Source organism: Scomber japonicus, chromosome 4 (genome assembly GCF_027409825.1).
Source record: "Scomber japonicus isolate fScoJap1 chromosome 4, fScoJap1.pri, whole genome shotgun sequence".
NCBI lineage: Eukaryota > Metazoa > Chordata > Actinopteri > Scombriformes > Scombridae > Scomber > Scomber japonicus.
In genome coordinates this window covers 8,686,883-8,706,445 of record NC_070581.1, presented here as the reverse complement: position 1 = coordinate 8,706,445, position 19,563 = coordinate 8,686,883, and the positions used below count along the sequence as shown (strand labels likewise).

The following is a 19,563-nucleotide window of genomic DNA, read 5'->3' as shown; positions in this document are numbered from 1 at the left end:
AGTGATTTTTAAAAGATGAAACTGATTCTGGTTGCTTAAGATACTGCCTGGACAGAAAAGGCTCAGCCCCTCTCTTTTTTTTAATAGTGTTTCATGTTGGGTGAACATTGTTCTCACGGTTATTTTTGGGCTTTACAGTCCAAAAAGAATTTCAATAGAAGTCTAAAAATGGTTTAAAAAGGTCAACATTTGACTGCTAGAGCCTCCACTAATGGTAAGCGTTGTGCAGAGAACGACGGCTGCGTTTGTCATCGTAGCAGTCCTGTCCAATGGAGAGCGGTTAGCCTGGCTGACTGGATAGTGGAGTCGGAGCTGGTCGAAGCCGACGCGCCTGCTGCGTTTCGGGATGCCCCCGCGTGGTCGTTCTCGCGGGGCGACGCCGAGGTCTTGCCGCCTGGTGCCCGGAGCAAGCCGACACAACACCGACTCTCTAATGCATCTTCATCCATTCGTGTTGCGGTGACGACGGTAACGAGCTCACATGCCCGCGGTATTGCGGTAATGCAGTTGTTGTCACAGCCCTGCTTGAAGCCCTTTAATTATGCATAGTTCTGAATTTTATGACAAAGCAGCAGTACAGTGATACTCAACACACGGCAAAAACAACCAATGAGTCTTTTTTTTTCTATTGTGGCCAAACAGTGGAATGTTTTTGACTGGTCAAGTTAGGTCGCCTGTCCTCAGTCCAACTGAACATGTTTTTCACTCGCTGAAAAACAGAATGGAGACAAAAAGTCCTGAAGCGAGCAGGGAGCGAAGATGCCTGGCAGAGAAATCACCTGGAAGGATTAATACATTTCTGAGGGGATGTATTACACAGACTACAAAAAAAACAACTTGACTAAATGGTCTTAACAAAAAAAGCAAGACATTAAGCAAGCATAAAAATGCTGTCATGTATGGTTTGTAAAAGTGTCTACTGTTTTTTTTTCTTTTTGTAATGCACCAGAAATTGCACAAAGATCCTTTGAAGGCAGCCCAGTGATACTCAGCTAGAGTAAAAGATAGAGGCTTTCAGTCCCCATCAGTCAGGCTGAGAGGCCCCTCAGCTGGCTGGAAGCCAGGGGCAGCAGGGAGGTGAGGTATTTTAATTCACCTTAGCCAGGAAAGGAAATTGTTTGCACCAGAGTGAAGCAAACAATGAAAATAACTTTAGTGACAACACGGATGCCATTGGACAGAGCTAATCTAACAAAGAATAAGCAAAAACAGTCCCGGATGTGTAATAAAACCTGTGGCATGAGAAGCCGCAAGAACACCTACTGATATGAAGTTTCAACAGAACAGAAACAAAGCTGCACAATGTGGAAGTTGTGTGTGCACAGGAAAAACTTGATTTAGTCTGAAATAACAGATGCTATGGGGCAGCAACATGACAGCAGTGTTTTCACACCAAGCACATGTGTAGTTAGTGCAAGGTGTTGCATGTATAAAATCCAGCATATAATCCTATTTTGCCAACTAAGATGCTGTGGACTACATTGTCATATAACCAACCTATAGGTTGTTTATATAAGTTACGTTAATACAATAACACAAATCCATTATAATGTCAGTCATTTTGCCATTAACGTAGATTCTGCTGTGGGGATTTAGATTGTAAGTCAGTTGTCTGATCCACACTCTGTAATGCACCAGTAATCTGGATGCCAACAGTCATGAGAGAGATTTGCAGGGTTGGTTTCAACCCCTTTCCTCACCTGTAGTTTAGCCCTATAGCATTAAGTCGCAGGGTAACTAACAAGGAGCAACGGATAAAGAAAAGGGTATTTTGAATGGGAAAGCTATCAGATGGGTCTGTTAATAAGACCAGTGTTACTAATAGTCACTGTGTGATGTGATTCCACTGGAGTACATATAGTGTTTAATACTATTTGTTAATGAAGCACACAGCTTTTGCTAATGCAGTCAGCCTTGTTAGCACCAAACCATCCTACAGCAAACCATGCTTGTGTACGAGGGGAAATCTTGATGGACAAACCTACCAACAGCAAGCATTCACCAGCAATAACTACATGAGTGGCTACAGCATGGAGGCCAATTAACATTGTGGAGGACGAGGATCCGCGTGTAGCATCCAATGACTGCACTTGAATTGCCATCGAGAGCCACCACCGTATTTTTTTCTAATCTCATAGCACAAGGGGATGTTTTTTTATGAGCCTTTGTTTTGCCCATGTGAGGTTGGACATAATTACCTTGTGTGATTTACTTTTTGAAATGAGGGATCCACGGAATGATCTTTAATCACTACTGAAGTCAAAATTTAGCCGGCCAACGCGCCCACTCACGCCTGTTGAGCTTGAGTTTGCTGTAATTGTTGTTAATTATGATTAACTACGGCCAGTCATGCAATTAATCGCAATTAAGTATTTTAATCGATTGATAGCACAATCACAATGTTCATTTCCGGTATCCTGATCCCTTCACATAACACAGAGAAAAGTAGCAAAGCCTCCCAAATGAAGACCTGGAGTCTGAGAATAGCAACTATGCTTCAAAAATACCAATTAACCAAATAGTTATTGGTTGTTTTAGTTCTATGTTGCACTTCCACATTTGATTCCACAGTTCAGAGACAGAGCATTTGAACCCACTTCTTTCCAAATTCAGTGTGAAGAAGAGCTACAGCTAATGTTAAAATATCTTGTAACCTGACATTGCAAGTACTGTATCTATATATGTGACCAAACAGCAGTGGAGCATAGATGAAAAGCATACAACCATCCCACCTAATCCCACCCAATCCCACCTTATTTCATATATAAGATGCAACGACGTGGGAGAAATCCACCAGCTGTGATGAAGTGCAACACTCTATAATACACACAATCGATAGGCTTAACGGTGAAGGGAGAAGCATATATATATATATATATATATATATATCACCATAATGAAGTGCTGACATAACAGCATATTGTACAATGGCTTTCCGACTAGAGGAAGAGAAATATGATATGATGATCAGGCCATTCAAGGTTTACATCGACTGTACTGTACGGAAGGTAATGAAAAGAGCAGAGACTTAATGATGCAAGGAGAGACTACTGTATTGTTCCATTATGTGGCATAAATGTGTCATCAGATCGGAAAAGTTTAGAGAATGTTATAACTGATGCGTTGGTGAATATGGCCAAAAGCTGCACACAAAATACCACTTTACTCTACTGTACTCTACTGTAGGAAAGAGGGGAAACTATTTTTCAATGGAAATGTTTGTCTTGTGAGCATTCTTTTTATCATCACGTGTACCAGTATGATGTTGATGACTTAACTTGAACTTCTTTAAAAAAAAAAAAAGAAAAAAAAAAGTGGTCCCACAGTCAGAAGCAAAGTCAACAGAATTAAAAAATAAACCCTCTCAAGACCCCCAAACCCCGCTCAGCCTCACATTTCTTTTCTATCCAGCCTCCCTGCTGGCAGCTTTGACTAGATCCAGCGTCAGTTACATAACCTTGTCATTCCATGAATACCATGTAACTTTTTTTTTCCTACACATTTTTCTTTGAATTGAGTTATTCTTTTATTTGAGGAGAGTCTTGGTATTAAATGTGTTGACGCACTAATGAATGGACTTGAAGGATCAGTTCTCTTTCAGTCCTCATGTGAATGTATAAAAATGACGGACTGTTATCTTTTTAGATTGTTAGCCTTGCTTTTCACTAAGAGATTAATCAAAGGGAGTGTCCTCGAGATCAACTCTGTTGGGGTGTTGTCCTCACCATGAATCATTCAAAATTTCATACTAATTAGAGGGAATCATTATGATAAACACTGCTTTGTCAAACAGTGGTGTTGCTTAGCACCCAGAGCTATATTTATCATGTATCATTTCATGTCCCAACCTGGTAACTTTTGGCTAGTGATGAAATATCTGAATCTTATGTCTTTTTTTGTTTGTTGTTTTTTTTCTGGCAGTCAAATCTTGTTTAATTTGTTTGTTTATATACCACTTAAGAGTTATTTATTTTATGTTTAAAGGGAAAAAGAGTAGACTAAAGAACATATCATGTTGAAGGCGACAAGTTATTACGTCAAAGTAGATAAGATTTTAATTATGTTTTAGAGGAAAATGAAAACTGTAGGCCTGAAAATATTTAAGACATTTCATTTGTTAATGTATTTAAAAAAATATATATATATTAGTTTGTATGTCTTTTTAAAAGGAAAATAAAGAAGTAGGACTAGTCTGAACAAGAGATTTCCTTTTAAACAGTTTTATTTGTTTAATGTTTTAATGAGCAGAAATACATGTGTGCTATCAGTCTCATTATGCTGACAAGTCCATATAGTAGCCCCATATTATGACAGTAATTCAAATCTTGCATCATATGCAGCTGTCTCCTTTTTATTGATTTTTTTTTTTCTTTCAATGCTCAAAAATATGTTCCCATGACCCCCACTTGCATTTGTCTATGTTAATGTGGTTGAAATCATTGCTGAAACTAACGCCAACGGATTTTCTGATTGCCACATAGTCTGCGTGTTAAAAAAAAAAAACACCCAAAAAAACAATAACAACAAAAAAGAAACTAATAGAGGAATCTTCATATCAGACAGCCAAATCTGATTCAACTGACAAAATTCTGAGCCGGATCCAGCCGGAGTGTTTTGTTTGTCTGCCTAAGAAAACGTACAGCTTCATTCCAAAGTTTGTGCGTGTGTGTGTGTATGTGTGTGCATGTATACACACAGTGGTTTTGTTTTCCGAGGATGTATGCTAGTTTACCCAGAGAGGAAAAAACCAGGCAACAAACAACAGCCACAACAAGTCTAAACAGAGGTACAGTAATGATTTGTACTCCCTCAGTTTCCTCCCTCATTTCTCTCTCCCTCCTCTCCACATGGTGTCGGTGGGTTGTGGTTTTTGCATTCTGCTGCTCTGTGTGTATGTAGAGATTTGGTGAAGATCTTATGCCTGGCTGGGAAATAAAGAGCGTTCATCTCCTCTCTCTCTCTCTCTTTTTTTTTTTTTGTTGTTTGTATAAAGACGCACGTACACACACATGCGATCACACACCCGACAGGAGTCCACGAATGAAGAAAACAGATCGGAATACGACTTAAACGTCTGCACACACGCACTTTCTCTTTGTCTGTCGCGCTACGCTCTCTCTCATCCCCACTTGTTTACAGTTGTGCTGGTCACTGCGGAGTTGAGACTGTCACTCAGAATCAGATCCCGCTTTCATATGTGGTGATTCAAACTGCCTGTTTTGAGAAACGGCTCACATGTTTGACAGATGTGGACTCGCGATGGCTTTGCCAGAGACTTGATTCACAAATCCTATTTTGACAGTTGCTTGTACTTGTCTTTATGTATTTCTGTTCTAATAGCGGAAAATTTGGAGGTTTTGGCTGGTGAGGTTATTGTGTAACTTAAAAAGGGTTTGTCATTATCTCTAATGCCATCTTCTTTCTCTGTAGTTGCTTTTTGTTTTTTCCCCCTCTCTCCACTTCCTTGTTTTTAGGTAGCAGAAAATGTCAAGGAAAATAATCCACAAAGGCAGCAGCAGACATTTCAACTTGAACGACATCTCCTAAAAAGAAAGTAGAGGGCGAATTGTATAATAATGACAGTTTGGAGCAGGAAAAAGCCACTTTTAACTCGAGTAATTTCCGTTTCTAATTTCCAATATAAAGTTTCCGACATTTGGAAATAAATAATCTTTTGATTTTATTAAAAACTTTATCCATGTTCATGTCAGCCCTTCTTTCAGTACTCTTACCAACTCTTTTTCATTACTATTTTTTTTAAACTATCATTTTAAATTAAACATTCAGGACAGGGTTGATTTATATTATAAACACAACTAAATACTGTTTCTACAGCAGCAACAGTAATGTTTACAACAGTAAAATCACTATATAAACGTCATAATATCTCACTGGAAACACACACAAAAAAAAACAATAAAATGAATAATCCTGACATCCGAATACTGAATGAAGTTTAAAAAGAATGATAAAGACAGATATCAGTCAATGTCAGTCATTCCTCCTGTCCTCTGTCCTCTGTCCTCCTCCCCCTGCTGCTGCTTTGGGGAGGAGGGGCTGCCGTCTCAGCCACTTTACAAGAATTTGCCACTTTTTAAGATTTACGGGAAACTCCGATAAACAGACTACGTTCAGACAGCTTTCGTTACTGTGGAGGAAACAGTTGAACATCTCACTTTTCTACATGTTTGCTTGTTGATCAGGTGGTTGGATAAATTACTTATTGGCTTTTTACTCCCACAGGTTTTATTGCACTTAGAGTTAAAGTAGTTGTTGTCAACTTCACTTGGTTCCCCTTTCTGCTGTTCTGTTTGCGCTCTCTCTCTCTCGGTGTGTGTGTGTGTCTGTGTGTCTGTGTGTGTGTCCGTGTGTCCCGCCATTGGTGGAAGCAACGGAGTGACTCAGGAGCAGCGGCTAATGGTGCGTTTCATTTGTTCTCGGAAGTCGGAATTTCCATGTTCCCGGCCGGAATTTTTGAACTGGAATGCTCCCTGATGTCTGTTCTCCGAGATCGGAAGAACCTCACCAGCCCTGACGTCAAAATCCAAGATGACACCACCGTAACAGGACGGTCCAACTTCTATCTGTAGACATGTTGCTACGGTGATTATGAACGCAAAATATAGCGAAATGCGTTTTTATCAGCTGGGTATTGACATCACTGGCTAACCTGGCTAGAACTGGTTTACTGACTTCATGAACTGGAACGATTCAAATTTGGGCGTGACATTATTCCTGGCTCCAAATTCTGAGGTAAATGGAAGGCAGCTTACGTTTTTTGTGTAAGTGTACAGTTGCTTTCACTAGTGACCATAAATGTCAGTGGTAGAGAATTCTCAACATAGTTTTGAGAAGCTTGATAAAAAATCTGACTACCTTAACTTTCATGTATGGATCCTCCATGCAAAATGTTAGAAGCCATCGGCCACTATTGGAGCCAAGTTCCACCATTTCCAATAGTTCGTGAGACATCCTATCCACACCGAATAATCCACCAATATCAAACCGGTGAATCAATCGACCACTAGAAGAAAGTTGTGTTTGCAAAAAGTGAACTTCATTTTCAATCAAAACAACATCAGCTGAACATCAGAAGAAGTTCTAGTTACCAGTAATGCTTGAGACTGCTCACACACAGGACAGCATGATTTTGACACTCTTATTTCTTTTGGCACTCTTCAAATAAAATAAGGGATATAGAGAAGTAGAGTAAGAATAGGAGCGATTTAAAGGACATGATCATGATGTTTTTAGACTTGTTGGCAAAGCACGCTGGTGTTAACTGATATAAAATTATAGGATTTCACACTTTTTCACATTTAAAAAAACAAAGTTGATGTGTGAAAATGTAAGTAGAACATGATGATTTGAACAGATTATCTTTGGATCAAGTTAGCGGTTAAATCCTTGAAAGGCATGGCTGTCACAGTACAAATCCAAATTTACAGTGCGTTAAGTGTGAGGTTTCTTATTTCTCTGGTTGAGGGATGACAGGATTACTCAAGGATGTGCTTTTCTAATCTGGCAAAACAATCCCTTTTCATGTTTCCTTTCCTTTCCTTTCTTCTTTTTTATCACGTCGCCCATTCATCCCTCTCGCACAAAATACGACGCGACGCTCGAGTGATTGAAAAACCTGCGTCTCGAAATTCATGCAACCCTAAAGGAAACCAAATCCTGTTTCTTCCTGCTCTGTTTTGCAGATTCTCTCTTTTTCTATATAGTGGAAAAAGTATCATTTCCCTCCCTTTTTTTTTCAAACTGAGAACACAAACAACCAAAAACCCCGCTTGTTTGCTGGCCAAGAGGCAAGGATGCCGACAAGGACAAAGTCGCAGTTATCAAACCAAGCCGAGGTTGGAGTCGTGTTGCTGAGCGGCTTTCTCTGCAGGGGCCTCTAACACATACATGCACTTGTAAACACACATGCACGCACACGCAGCGATGTCCCGCTGTTTGCAATCTGCAGGAACTTCTCTAATCTAAGTAGTGTATCAGCATAAACAAGCATCTCACAAGCCTCTTTTTTTTTTTTTCTTTCACAAACTCACAGATACACACACACTCACACACACACACACACACACACACACTTTCAAGCCTGTCAACCTTCCTTTTAGTATTACGTTGTGATTTGAAAATACCAGTCATAGAGTTACAGTGGCTTATATGCTGCCTTCAAGGTCTGTTTTCTGGAGTAGGATTTATGAGATGAGACATTTGATGATTGGAAAAGCAAATATTTCAAATTGTAAAATAATAGTTTATACCTTTCCTCATGCAATAGCTGGCACATTAGCCAAATAACTGATAATATTACTCAGCTTAAACAGTTGTCCTGTCTTATTTCTTACTGTGATACATAGGCAGATGTTTCTTTCATGTCATACTAAATTAAACTAAAATCTGCCTTCTGAGCTCAGCCCAATGAGCTTACAATGAAAACTTGTGTGAACCAGCTTTAGTGACAGTTGGCTCTTATTTTGTAGAGTCCATTCTTGTGCTGGTGGTCTTCAGAGCCACAGCCACTTTGGTGCCAGAGTAACAGATATATGTTAGTTTCCTGCTCACTTGGGACTACATGTCACCAGTACGCATTGTGCAAGAGGTTCCCCAGTCCAGTCAGCCTGAGCTCTTTTCTTCAGGCATTTGTGCTCGTCTGTCACATGCGAAAACAACACGCACACCACAACATCGTTCGTTAATGGAGATGCTCGTCCTCTAACTCGATAGCTGACGGCCACTTTTAACACTCGACATAAGCCACAACATAAATCATTTTACTGCTGCTGCGTTATTACTTCACTGGCCATAAATGAACACAGCCAAAGTCTACTCAGTAGTTAAGTAATCTATTTTTACCAGTCACCATTGTTTCTTTGACTAGACCATTTAACTAAGTTCCAAGCTTCCCCCAGAGCAGCCTGAGCCTCTGGCCTCTTTCTTTGCTGCCACTCCTCAGCAGTGACAACTGACATGTTGTGATTTCCACAATATTCTCTGTGCATCTTTTTTTTTTTTTTTTGCAGTTCAAGCTGAGGTTGAACTTCTGTAGCATCAAGGCTGAACTCTAAAGGCTCCTGTGAGGGAAGAGGAAACTGATCTTATATCAGTCAAACTGTGCCTATAGTTCTTCTATACCTTCCATTATTGACGTCAGCAACCTTGGCGAGTAATGTGGACACTATACATCCCCGCTCCTATGACTAATACATGGACATAGGCTTGAAAATGAAATGAGTGTCCTTTCTTTCTCTTTCTCTTTTCCCTTTCTACCCCTTTCTCCTGAATTTTCAACAAACTCCAAAAAAATGTCATTAAGGACATTTAGTTTTGCGCCACATGTATAGTACATTACATTAACATCGGTACGCCGTGTTTATTTCTTCAACTTTTTTTGTCGGCCCGCGCCCCATCAGTTCTTGGAACACAGGGGCGAACATGTTGTGCACGGCATCAGTGTTTATGTTCTCGTTCAAGTTAAGTTATGTTTTTATGTACAGGATGTGCTGGAGCCGCTAACTAGAAAAGAGGAAGGGAGAGAGAGAGAGAGAGGGAGAGAGATGGAGCGAGAGATGAGTCATTTTCTCTGTTAGACACTGTTGTTTTCCACTAAGCCCTGTTATTTTCTCTCATAAATGGATGCCAGGTAGTGGGTGGAAAAGAGTCTCTTTTTTGTTTTCACATTTGGTGTAATTTTATAATGGGGGCAGACTGTGGTTAAAACTTGAAACATTTGCATGGACTTGTCCCTGTTTAACCCTCCTCTCTCCCTCCTTCCATATAGACCCAAAAAATGTATTGTGAAACGACTTGGCACCAGATTTAAAATATTTGGTTTGCGGAAATGCTCATAGTTTTACAAGACAAATTCCCTGTCTGTCCCGTTATGACTTATGTTTTATTTTTCTTCTTGAACTCTTGTACAATGTGGAAAAATGCAAACACTGCGCAGGTTCCACGTCCCATAAAGAGGCATCGGAGATTTTTCAAAGGCTCTACCAAATCTAGTTAATTCAACCTCTGCTTCTGTTGAGGTTGGGCGGAGCTGGGTGGGGAGTTACCTGTGGCTGAGCTTTGTTTCTCTTTGCCAGCGTGTCACAGGTTTGATGCTAAATCTCAAGTCAAACAACAGAAGGTTGCGGTGGACTTCACAGCATTTAAAGCATTAGCCAAAGCACTACAGAACCTTTTTATCCATTTGGTGTCGGCTATGACAAACCATGTGTTTATTTATATTTATTTAAAGTTGTGCGCAAATGCAGGTCACTTTAACCTCAACATAACTGGTTGTATTCTAGCTGGAGAGATTTGCTGCATGTCATACCCATCTCTCTCTCTCTCTCTCTCTCCTTTTTTTCTAACCCTAACCCTTCATTATTAACTAGGCCTGTCACAATAATAACATCAACTTATATAATAACGTAATTATCAGCATCATCATGTCTATATATTGACTTACATGGAATTTAAAGGTAGTAAACTGAAACGTAGTGCCCACTCTCCAATCCCACCCCCCGCCCCCCTTGCATTTTTATGCTATTATATTATCATTATGTCAGTGGTATAAAATGACGATAATATCGTTTATCGCGATTCTTTTTGAGACTATATATCGTCCAATAAAAGTAGCTATCGTGACACATACATGCTTATTTCATAACTGTCAAAGCCATAAAACCTCTTCACAATTTATGAGAATTATTAGAGAATGAATGCCCATCAATCTGAAGATAAGACTAAGTATGCTGCTTGATAGAGTGACATGTCTCCTGAGGATGCTGTCAAAAATATAATTCACAGTCTTCAGTTAAAACCGAGCTCTGCAGCAGTAACACCAGAAAAGTTCCTGATCTCTAGAAAACAGTGAATAATTCATTTTACAGGAACCTCTGCTGGGTCCACGCTTGATCGTTAAATTTTTTGGTTTGTTTTGATTAGTGCTCTATGATACGGAATAGGAAAGAATGGTATTAGATTAGAGGCAGAACGTATTGAACTGAATCAAAAGAAAGATGGAATGGAACTGAATTGGATAATAGGGGCTTGAATGGAAGCTTATGTCTGTGTTTGGGTCCGCAGGAGCTCTTTCAAGAGGCCATTTGCACTCCGTTAAGCCGCCTGTGAGAGTTTTTTTTCTTTTTTTAATATCTCACTAGCTTATCTCTTGACCGGCCGCTGCACTGTAACCACTTCTCTGCTGCCCTGACTCATAGAAGATTACGTACCGGCGGTTCACAGTGGGAGCTATTGTGAAACATGACATTCATCCTTTTATCTATAGTAATACATTTCTGATTGCGGAGTTACAACCATCAATTATTCAGGATTACCCGAGCAAACAGTCATAAGGTTTCAAACAAATAAACATGAGCAGGCTCTGTGTCATCGTCACTTGTGACTACAACCTGTTTAAGAACTCCAATGAATTTTCCCGCCAGCCTGTTTCGGGAGCATGAATCCTCTAAACGATCAACGCGCCATCTGAACACACATCTAATCTTCTACCGAGCAGATAATGTGGCTCGGCAGATATTACCCATCAGCTCCTTCTGTGTTCATTAACGAAACACCCACATACTCCAGCAGCTTATATTGTATTATCCTGTTTAATATTTCTGCTCTCACCTGTTCGTGGAGAATATGGAGGTCTGATTAAAAGGTTTTTTTTTATTTTAATAGATGGAAACCAGCTGGCTTCTCATCTCATCTTAATTCAGTTTCTCGCAATTGAAATTGCTTTATTGTTTTGGTATGCTATTTTTCAATTTATTTCAATTTACCTTGACCTCTTGTTAAGCTCATGCTGCATTTTCTGTGCCCTCTCACTTCTGACTCACTAAATAAATTAATAACTAACTAAATAAAAACGTTGTAACTTAACAAACATGGCAATTTTCAGACTCCAGAGAACAGAACAGAAACACTACTGGTTTTGGATAAGCCAAAAAAATATGACACCCTTAATTAAAAAATGCATGTTTTGACTTGAACTGATAGCAAACACTTTAAGTATTACTTTTTAGTGCAGAATTGCATCCATACTGTATATAGCCTAGCTGTAAATGTAGTGAAAGAATATGAGCACAGCAGGTATTTGAATTGATTGTAACAAGTCATTCATTCCATCAGATTCAGATTGACACTGTTTTACTTAAGTAAACAGGCTAAAAGGTTTGTGGTTGATAGTAAGGGTGCTCCCTTTTATCAATTCATATTCATTAGATAAAGTATTAGATAGATATCAAGTGCATATCTCTCTGAATTACATAACATTACAAATGCTGTGTCCTACATCCCACAGTCCACTGTCATTCATCATACATGTCACACCCAGCCTCTGTTGTCCATGCCCTACATTCTGCATTAAGCCTACATATAGCCTTGAGTATATGTAACTGTACATGTGATGTTTACAGCCACCTTCTTCTGTCCTGTGACGTCAGTTATTTGGAGCCTATATTTTTCAAAGGGGCTTATAAATCCACCGTGCCTACAGTGTCAGCCAGTACATGAGAATTTAGTCAGCAAACTGGAAACAAATACATGACCCCCCCCCCCCCCCCCCATACACACACACAAAAGAAAAACTCTGGTCCGATGCTGCAAGTTTAAACCTAAATTTATGAGCAGCAGCAGCTGGATTTTTAACACCCCCTATTATCTTGAAAAAGTCGGGCTCTTCTCCTTCAGTAAGAGGCCCTTCTGCTCTGCTGAGTGCCAGGCTCTTCTCCTTCAGAGCTCCTCTCCTTTTAACAGCTTGCCAAGCCACATCAGGGAATGTGAAAGAGTCTGTTTTTCAAGCGCGGGACTCAAGATCCATCACTTCAGTTTATTATATCCGAACCCCCTTCTCTGACCCTGACCCTTGTCCGCTATCGCTATCACCTGCTTTTTTTTTTTTTTTTACAAGGCGGTGCTCTTATATCTATTAGGTTTGTGTCTGGCCTGTGTTCTCTGTTTGTTTATTTTCTAGTTAAACTGAATGTTTGTTTAACTGTTGTAAAGAGCTCTGAGAGCATGCCGTTAAATATACTTCAGATTCCACTGAAGTTTAAATGTGAACTGTGTGTGTGCGTGGTTCTGTTTGGTCGGATGAAGTGTATTGATTTACACCTGCATACTTGGCAGTCTAGACAAGCTGGGAGGAGTCCGCTCCCCCCCCCTCAAACACACAATACAGCCTGTGGAAGATAAACTGATACTTGGCTTAATGTAGCCATTATAACTATTATTACCTGCTCAACAAAGGTGCTGGCAGCTGTACACAGAAGCACCGCCGTGCCCAGTGTGTCAATGACAGGAAAGTGGAATCAGCAGCAGGGGAAAATAATGGAGGCATATGTTAGTTAGGCATGTACACGTGTGTTTTTCAACGTGCCTTTTCATCGAGTTATGTGTGTGTTTTTTCGGGAGGTCTGTTGTTATGTTGTGTCATAACACAAAGTAGGGGGGTAACAAGACACACTGTTCACTGTTCAGTATGCGCCTCGGTTTTGGGGGTCACGGTCCAGTACAATTTTTGGTACAGCAGAATTTAAAGAAAAAAAAAAGAGAGGCAGAAAATAACATTTTTGGTCTGTCATTTTGAAAAATGTAAACATCCAACAATGGCTCATTGGCTGTAAGTTAAACAGTGGAGTTGTTGCTGCAATGGAAACTTTTACTGAAACAGTTTAGTTGTGCCACAGCCACACTAAAAGCACTAACACTGTGGCTGTATATAAAGTAGTTGAAAGTAGCTCCACCTTCAGTAGCTACAACAGTAACATACTGCTTATACATTGATGCTTCAGTATTAATAATCTACTTATGTCATATATATATTAATAATACATCAGTGAGCAAACCACTACTTTTACTTCTATACTTTTAACTACATTTTTCTCTCTCAGATCTGGTTCTAAAAACAGGAATCACTTTTTTATTTTTTATTGTTCCGAACAGCTTTACTCAAAGGTGGACTGATGAACTGGCTGTCACAGACGGGGGAGGGACGCAGGGGGACATTACATCCAATGTTTGACTTTTGTGTTCATTTTAAAGATTTTTCTATTTATTGTTTTATACTACTTTGCATAGCTTTGTAAGTTTTTCTCCATCAGGAAAACATACACATTTTAGAAATAGTGGTGCATTCTGTTGGTGTTTGTCATTCTGACGGCAGCGACACTAACCACGGTAACCAGGGTAACCAGGCTACCTTGGCTAAGCTACAGCGATCTGGGTAAAACGTTCACTATAGGATTATTGTTGTTTTGCATGTCGGAGTTGGTGGACTAATAAGCTAGTTTGACAGTAGTTGTTTGGTTTATGGAGCGTATCCTTCCTACTACTAAGTGCAGTGAACCATAACATCGATACTTCAAATACACATACCATTACACCCCTAGCACAGAGTTATAGAATGAGGTTTTGGCACGGCGGTGGTATGAATTACCCTCATTGTTTATGTGTGAGTATGTTTACCATTGAACTCTTTGTCCTCAACCCACCACTCACCACCCACCACCCACTCCCAATAACACATGGAAATAATACACAAAGGAAATCACCTCTATGCCTCTTCTAGAGAGGATGAAGGCATCTACAGACTAATGTTGCATACCGGGGTGGGCTTATCCTGTCCTTTTTGCTGTTAGCGGTTCCTACACAAATGCCCCCACCACCACCACTACCACCACCACCACAGACACAAACACACACAAAAGCACAGCGCACTAAGCTTTCAAAGTCCAACTCAAAAGCGGGACATTAAAGAATCTTTCTATTAAGTCTTAATACGAAATGTAATCTTAAAACTTTGGAGGGGGGGGGGGGGGTGATCAGGTGATTCTAATATTCAATTCAATTGCAGCAAACCAAGTCACAGCATCAATCTATTTTAATCAGACAGCAAGACGAGTTGTGGTCATCAATTACGTACAATCAGGTAGAAGAAGGCCGCATGAACATGATCAGTTTTGTGCCAGGAAAAAAATAAATGAACACGCTCTAGAATAACAGTGGTCATAAGAATGTGCTACCTTTGGACAAAAAGCTTTCTCATTACAGTCAATTAATGTAACTGGCACCTGCTCTAGCATCAACTGACAATGTGTGCTGTAATTCAATGAAATATCTGACTCACATCCACGTACATCTTTTCTTTTTTTTTCTTAAGTATTAAATGGAAACTTATAGCAAGAAATGGCCTTAGCAAGATGTCTATTTTATCTAACATGCTGTAGGCCTTCTTCTCAGCAGAGCAACAGGCTGCATTAACTTTTATAGCATTTTAAGATATGCCACACAGAGCTTAGCTAATGGAGCAATTGTCCAATAACCATTTGATATTAGTCAAAGGCGACTGTTTTTCTGATGAGTTTGTTTTGGATGCTAAAAAAGCAGGTTGTTGTGCCAGTTTAAGTGAGAGAAGGTTCCCTCTGAGTGCTGTCTGGCCACATTAAGCACTTTACATTTCAATGAGCTAATATGTTAGTTTTGGCCTGTTGCCTTTTTTTTTTTTTTTCTTTTTAACTTGGACATGGAGATTTTGGCAGAGGGCAGAAAAAAGGGCTTCACTTTCTTGACCGCAAAGAGGTGATGAAATCACAGGGACTCTGCTGCCATGGGGTTTCATTTCACAACAGCGTTATGTACGTCTGTGTAGGGAAAATGTTACTATAATATTTTAAAAAGAAAGAAAAAAAAACTAGTGATGATTTCATCCACTAAAACATGAGCACATTGAAGGAAAAGCGTGTGAAAAAAGTCAATAAATGAAATAACCATTTATATTGACGCATTTTAGGTGTCAGCTTTCCTTTTAATTCAACTTTAAATCTTTCACGCTGTCTCATTTTCTCTGTCAAAAGCCACTTTAATGTATAATGTATAGCACATTAGATTAACTTCAGAAGCAACACACTGATGTCTACTGATTTTGCTGTTGAGTATTTAACCCTTTCATTAACTGAATCTGTAGCCTTTGCTGGTGTAAAACTCTACAGTAACCTTATTATACAATATTTATAAATGTTTCTATAATTGACAAGAAATGTTTGACTATTATCTTAGTATATTACTGTATCTGGCATTAATTCATACAGTTATATGATGTGATGTTTTCCTGAGCAAGCTGTCTAAATATTGTCATTATATAGAAAAAATCTTCTAATATTCAGATAAAAGCCATGTCAGATGAGATGTTTGAGAGTGGAAAAACCTCACATTACTAACATAATACTGATTGAATTGAATCCAAACAAAGTAAATGAGGTACTTGTCGGATCGGTCGGAATTTTTCCATTGCGATAAGTGCTACATACATACAGAGGCTCAGCTTTCAACCACGCCATACTCCATACACCCCCTTTTATCTTCAGTATGTCTTAATTTAAAATGGCTAATCTCAGCTACTTCCTTAGGCTATTTGAGGCTTAGGAAATTCCCAATACCTAAAGCTCACTGGCCCTACAGCATTCCAATGTCATGTGGCTTGCACCCTTTAGCTTATAAGGCCAATTTTCTGAAACATTAAGGAGTCACCAGACCTGTCATCCACTTTTATTATTTAGGTCATATGGCTCCAAAGGTGGCTCCAAAGGGAATGTGTGATACTAACTTCACCTCTTGCTGACGTGTTATCGGTATCTTTATTGCTATTAGTTTATGGCTCATTAGCAGGTAAAGTGAACGTGTAAACAGGTGACTATAGGTTAACACATAAGTCTTTTTTTTTGTATTTGTTTTTTCTGTATTCAAAATGATTCAAAAAGCTTGTAATTGATGCAACATCAAAACATCCGCAAGCTTTTAAGCATGTGAATCAAACCATTGTGTTATCTACTGCATTGTTTTTTTTTCTAATTCCACACGCTTGGAAAAATTAATTGAATTGTGGGTTGTCAACAGTGTCATTGAACTTGTGTAACCTTTTTATCACACTCCCTCGATGACATCACACAGAGCCGTGGTACATTGGATGAGATTATGGCTATTGTGCAGTAGGAGGTATAGGAATGTTGTCAGGTTTCACGCTGAGTTCAGGGAATCCTTTCTTTCTTTTTTTGTTTTTTTTTGTTTTGTTTTTCATTACTTCCTTATTTCTACCTTCTTTCACTTCCTTCTATTCCTTCCTTCCTTTCTTTACTCGTGCCTCTCTCTGTCCATCTTCCCAGCCTGATATCTGACTTTAATCTGCTGTTTTTCCCCCAATTTTGAGCCTCATGCACATCCCTCCTTCGTGTCCTCATTTGCTCTTTACTGTCTCTGCCTCTGACTGCCTCCCTCCATTTTTTTTCTTTTATATCTCTTTTATTAAATTTTCATCTTCATCCTTCTCTTCCGCTTAACCTCCTACATCGTCCGTCACCACTTCCACCCCCCCCCCCACCCTCTCTTTCTTCTCATTCTCTCCCTTTAAAAAAACAAAAAAAACTCTTTCCTCATGTTAGCGACAGCTTGTGCTATATTTGTGGAGTTTGCCCTCATCCTGCTGACCCCAATTATCAGGTTAACCATTTACCTTCAGGTTTCACCTCCATGGCCCTTTGCCCCTTTCACCCCCTCCACCCCCCCGACCCACCCCACACTATCCATGTCAGCAGTGACATAGCTACAGGCGACATGAGCTTTCGCCACACAGAACATGGAAGCTTCTGGTGAGAGTGGGGGAGAGAGAGCGGAAGGGAAATAAAAGGAAATTATTTGTATTGTGGGAGTAGCAGGGAGGAAATAGTCAAGGTGTAAAGGAAGAAGGCAAAGCGTGGGAGCGCAGGGAGTATCAGTAAATACAGGGATCATCGGAAACAGCTCGAGACTTAAACCCAGAGGAGAGAGAAAAGGTAGAGGAAGAGCGTGAAGTGGGATTTATACCTTTGGACCCAACACTATTTTTACTGGAGGAGTGTTGACTGTACACTACTGTACTGGGAGGAAAAAATGGAAGGAGCTCTCATAGTACTATAAGGTCAGTGCCGGGTTAAGCCATGTGTCACATTGTTGTTTTTATAGGAGATATTAATTATTTGTCTTAGTTTTTTCAAGCCTGTTTACTCTGTTGAGAGTTGACCCTAAAGGTTTCATCTCAATCAGCAGCAGTGTGTTTTTTTTCTTTTTTTTGCTTTAGGCCATTACATTTAATTATTTAATAATGTTACAAATACATATTTAATTTCAGGAAGGAAACCAGCAAAAATATACAGAATATGCAAAAAAAAAAAAAAAGATACTGATATGGTGGTGTTGTTGATTTGTATGTGTGTTTTTTTAATAGTGGAGTAATAAACCTGTGCTTCACGAGTCATGTGTGACTCATGATGGGATGTGCCAGCAAAGGAATTTTGAGCACTTTAATAGGACCGTCGTCTGTTATGATTGCAATTAAATCGGCATGCCGGTGTCGGGGAAGCAGACATCATTAAGCAAAAGCAAACAGGAGCACAACTGAAACAAACAACTTATTTACTTCAGTTTTTCACCTCATGTTGGAAGTATCAATCACAACTACATATTTACTGTGACACTTTCCATTTCATGTTATTTAAAGTGTTGACTTTAAGCTGCTAACTTTGAGTGATGGTGCAATATTTAGTAGTTTTTAAGGATGTTTTTTTATGGAGTCGATGATAAATTAATAGCATTCTTTAGTTGTACACTTTTTACCTAATATGTACCGATCTAAGAAGATGCATAGTGGCATACAAAAAGGTTTCAAGAAGGTAACATTATCTCTGTAAACAGTATTCATACTCTTCATAGCCATGACAGAGCCGAGAGGGGTTTCAGCAGGAAAAAAGCAATCGGATCCAGCCAATGAGGTCCGTGGCCTACATCATATTGGCTGCGTTGGCCAGGACTAGGGCGTCACTCAGTCTGCAGGTCCAAGACATGGTGGGTAGGAGACTGACCTTTTTTTTTTTTTTTTTTTTTTTTTCTGAAATCATTACTGGTTTTGGACTTTGCCATTCTGTAAACAGCAATGGAAACACAAGCAATAAATAATGTTCCAGCTAAAAGGTCAACATCGATAACTGTTATTTTAAATAATAAAAGAATCAAATGCTTCCTCGGAAGGTAGCGTTTAAAAAAAATCAAGCTAATGGTAGCTTGTAGCAGAAAATGATGATAAATTGCCAGACCCTAAGAAAAGCAATGCAAAACAATACTTGGAAATGAATCCTTTTTGGCTGTATGAATACAAGCCAATGTATGGAGTAGAACCTGAGCTGTAGTAACACAGAATGTGAACGATGAAAGTGATTGAACATTGTTTTGTTTTATTGTGGCGTGTTTGGCAGTGTTACATTATGCGGCTGTTGCCTAATGTTTCATCAGGCCTACATCAAATGGTAATAGAAAGCATTTTTCTTCGCAGTTTTTAGTGCGTTTATCCGTAAATGACTGCAAGATTATAGCTGTGAAAATAGAAAAGCTTCTTTTCTATTTTTCCTCCTCCTGATTATCCCCGGAGCGCAATTAGAGTAATAAGAGTGTCGTTATAGGAATTTCATTACTCTAGGTGGTTTGGTATTCAGTTGTCGCTCCATGAAAAGACGAATACACACATCCAGCTGCTTT

At 39.4% G+C, this 19,563-nt stretch overlaps 1 protein-coding gene across 2 annotated transcripts in view; it reads left to right on the top strand.

Moving 5' to 3' along the window:
* LOC128357858 (vitamin D3 receptor A) overlaps positions 1 to 19,563 on the top strand; it is a 71,729-nt gene that overhangs the window by 16,147 nt on the left and 36,019 nt on the right. Inside the window, exon 1 of one of the 2 annotated variants that reach the window (XM_053318254.1) lies at positions 17,440 to 17,953. The exons of the other annotated variant lie outside the window; for it this stretch is intronic. The gene's annotated coding sequence lies outside the window, so the exon portion shown is untranslated. Of the gene's footprint in view, positions 1 to 17,439; positions 17,954 to 19,563 lie in introns of those variants that run through there. 2 annotated transcript variants of the gene reach the window in all.